A 3,637-nucleotide genomic window follows, 5' to 3' on the forward strand; every position below is an offset into this window, starting at 1 on the left:
GTGTTAGGGGTTCAAAATAGAAGCCTTAATTACAAGTTGCAAATGCTAGAAATGGCAGGGAATGCATCTCCACAACTGAGGAGCAAAAGGGAAGAAAAACCAGTAACATGGTTGTTTCTCCTCTAAAACCAGGACACATGAGTCTGGTACAAGACCTCAGCTGTTCGAGGTTACCTCAAGCCACAGTCTATGAAATGCTTCTATATCTGGAAGACTCAGAAGACACAAATGTTTCTTTCTGGGATCACTGATACCTCAAAACTTGGGGCCTGACGTTGGCTTCTGGTTTCTCCCTCAGGAGAAGACGCCCTTTGTAGGGCATCTGTAGGCACAGAAGTGCTGGACTCTCGAAAGACACTTTTCATAAGCGCTCCAAAATGCTCGTTTCAAAACTGAGCAGAAGCAACAAATGACCAAAAGTATTTTAGCCACAACTTCAGCAGTCCCCAAGGTTTTGATGCATGTCAAAGTCAGACACAAATCAGAAAGCCCCTTCTGAGGGGGATGTTTTGCAAGCCTCAAGCAGCAACTTCACAGCCAGGTTAGATGAAGGGGACATCTTTATGTACCAAACCAGCACACTCACTTCATGTTCTAGTTATTGACCAGAGATCAGGTAAAGTTCATATCAAGGGCTAATGAATGACTCCTTTGGGACTGTGGAAGCAAACTCATTAGTGAGCTCTGAAACAGGAGTTACCTCTTCAGAAGAATCAAGCAGAGGGCAGATGACTTTCTGTTTCCATCACAGGATGTAAGAATTCACTACTTTAAGAGATTAATTTAAAGACACTTTCACAGGGGCTTTGACCAACTGAAAGTCTTTCAGCTTCTATGAAAAAGTGAGCAGTGAACTGAAGAGACACATATTTGTGTGTGTGTGTGTACATATCTATAAAAATAAACACTAATAGAGTTTCAAAAAGCTCCAGAGCCATTCTGCAGAGCTGCTGCCACAGGGCCAGGGCAGCCTGTGCCCTCTCCAGCCCCCAGACTGCCTGTTCATGACAAAGGAGCCCTGCCAGCACCGAGACACCGACCTGCAGCACCCACGAGAGGCTGACAGCAAAGCTCCAGGTCCTCACTACACAGGACATGCAGGAACTTGAAGACAACCAATGCTTTTCTTCCCCTGAGCACCCAGCAGTGTCCTCCCAGGTCAGTGCTACCTCCTGACACAAAGACATACCACCACGTCAGGAGGAGCAAAAGGCTGGCTAACGGGGTCAGAAGCCAGCCTGACACTTGTCCAGTTCACCTTCTACTGTGACACGATTTCAGGTAGCAACAGCTCGTGTTGGGCACGGCAGGCCCCAGGCCGTTGCTCACAGAGAGATGTCACCCTCACCAAGCAGTCTGCAGCTTTCAGGGCTGACTCACTGATTTGTTTTGATGGCTTCCCTGCCATTATTTATTCAAAGACATTTGTTAGTTATTTGGAACACAGCTGAGGTTTGCCCAGCTGCTGCAGTTATCTAGCACTTTCCAAACAAGAGCCACCAACTGGTAAGTGCAGCTCCTCTGTCACAGGACTCGTTGGATCCCTTACCCTGGAGCAAGGCTCGCTGCCACGTATGGAAACGAGGGCTTGGCTGGCCCCTGAGGAGAGCCCAAACACTCTTAGATCTGTCCAAACCTCTTCAAAGAGTCACAGTGAGAGACAGAGCTTGCCTTCAAAGCAGCTGGGGCTTATTATTTATTTCTACCTTTTCCTTTTTTTAGTACCAAACCAGTCATAATTAATAACTGTGATTGTTTTGAGGGAACCTAATTGCCGTGTTCCCTCAAGCACAGCCACGCTCCCTCCACACCCAGCCGACTGAAATAGCAAAATCACAGCCCAAAAATAGCAGCAAGAGGCAGTGAACAAAAGCTGGCCTCCCACAGCTTGTGTCATTACACCAGACAGATCTTTAAGACAAAAATCAGATGGGAGACTAAGACCGTGGAAGATGTTGCTGCCTTCCTACACGGGCCAGCCAGAGGCTTCCTGCAGCAGACGTCTCACACGTCCCTCTCCATGGCAAGGGATGTGGAGCTGGCCAGTGCTGCCCCAAAAGTTGTTCTGGAGGGTACATGGCCAGCCCTCCCTCACTGGAAGGGTAATTCACAGCATCCTTCATGCATCTCCTCTCCAAAGGGCAGCTGCACAGACAAGGGTGGAGCTTCTAAACGCTCTCTGGCAACACAAAGAGTGGCAGGGACCCTGCAGTTACTGTGTTTGAGGGAAGAATGCTGGAGTGAAACCCCTTTATTTGAGCTCCCCTCTAGCACTTGATGGCTTCTTCCAGAGACAATTATATTTGATTCCCCATTCCACGAGTGACTTCTGCACATCCCCACCCACGTGATACATGATGCAATTCCACTGATGCAACTCTCCCACAGAACCCCTGAGGTAGGTCCACTACAGAAGCAAACCAGGGACTGCTCCGAAAACAATCTGCCAGGAAATTATGCACAAGATCTCTGGCCAAAACCTGCCAGTGCAGAGCTCCCCGTTTGTAGAGGCTGGACTGCTGCAGGTGCATCAGGATGGAAAACGAAGTGGGAAGGAAGGGACTTGCCACCTACATTATATCACAGGCTCTAATGGAGGTATTTTTCACAGGAGTGAGTGGGTTATAGCTCACGAGGGCAAGGCATGGGAAAACCCAGTGCCCCAACACAATCCCAGCTAAAACAGCATCCCAAGGTTTTTATCTGAGACATCAGCATCTTCACCTCCCCTCCCACTCTGACTCCCCAACAAGCTCTTTATCCTTGCAAAGTCACAGATCTGTGTATAAACACCAGGACTATGTTTTCAGGCACAACTCCTGGCTGGCAGCTGCAGTGTTTCTTGCAGGTATTTAGCTTGGGATTGAGAAAGCTTACAACTACAAAAAACAATAGAGAAATACACACATATCACAGCATTTTAATGTCTTCCTAGCTAAGAGACAGGGGGTTTACCTGGTGCCAGAACCTGGAAATCAGGTGTAGGGGTACAAAGCTCTTGGAGGACTCACCTGTGTTGTCTTCAGCCAAAGAGTCTTGGTTTACATCTCCTCTAAGCATGAATTGAAAAATGAAAGACTCTGCTACAGATAAATGCTTTTGTGTTGCTGATGTTCTTCAAGCACTAGAAACCAAACATTCCAGCTACATTACAATCCCTCAACCCCTAGAAACATGCTGTTCACCTGCCTTTTGAAACAGAAGTGATTAAGGCAATGCATCTCAGCTGTACTTGCAAGCCACGTTAGAAGAGACTTGACTTCTAAAAGCTGCCAGGACTCTTAAAGGACAATAATGATGGTAGTTACAGGGCTAGGAGGTCACTGAGCCCAGCCTGCTGCCAAGGCAGGGCAGAGCCCCCAAAGAGAGGACATGCCAAGACTTCAACTGATACTACACTTGATCTTAGTCAAAAGGCCAAGAAGTGATAATGGGAAAGGGACTGAAGATAAAAGCGACTGGCAGCTGCCTCTATGTGCTCTGCAGAAGAGATTCAGGCAAAACCTCTCTGGAATAATACTTAAAGGGTTTATCACGTTAGGTAGATGGTATTTGACTTGCTGCTCTTAATACACAGTCCTGAAAGGTCTGTGCCAGTTTGCTACTGTAATAACAAAGCTGTTTTGCATGTTACAAG

At 47.3% G+C, this 3,637-nt stretch overlaps 1 pseudogene; it reads right to left on the reverse strand.

Moving 5' to 3' along the window:
* Positions 1-3,295: 3,295 nt before the first annotated feature.
* Positions 3,296-3,429, reverse strand: LOC133625691 (U2 spliceosomal RNA; annotated as a pseudogene).
* Between the last annotated feature and the right edge of the window lie 208 nt (positions 3,430-3,637).

Source organism: Colius striatus, chromosome 6, assembly GCF_028858725.1.
Source record: "Colius striatus isolate bColStr4 chromosome 6, bColStr4.1.hap1, whole genome shotgun sequence".
NCBI lineage: Eukaryota > Metazoa > Chordata > Aves > Coliiformes > Coliidae > Colius > Colius striatus.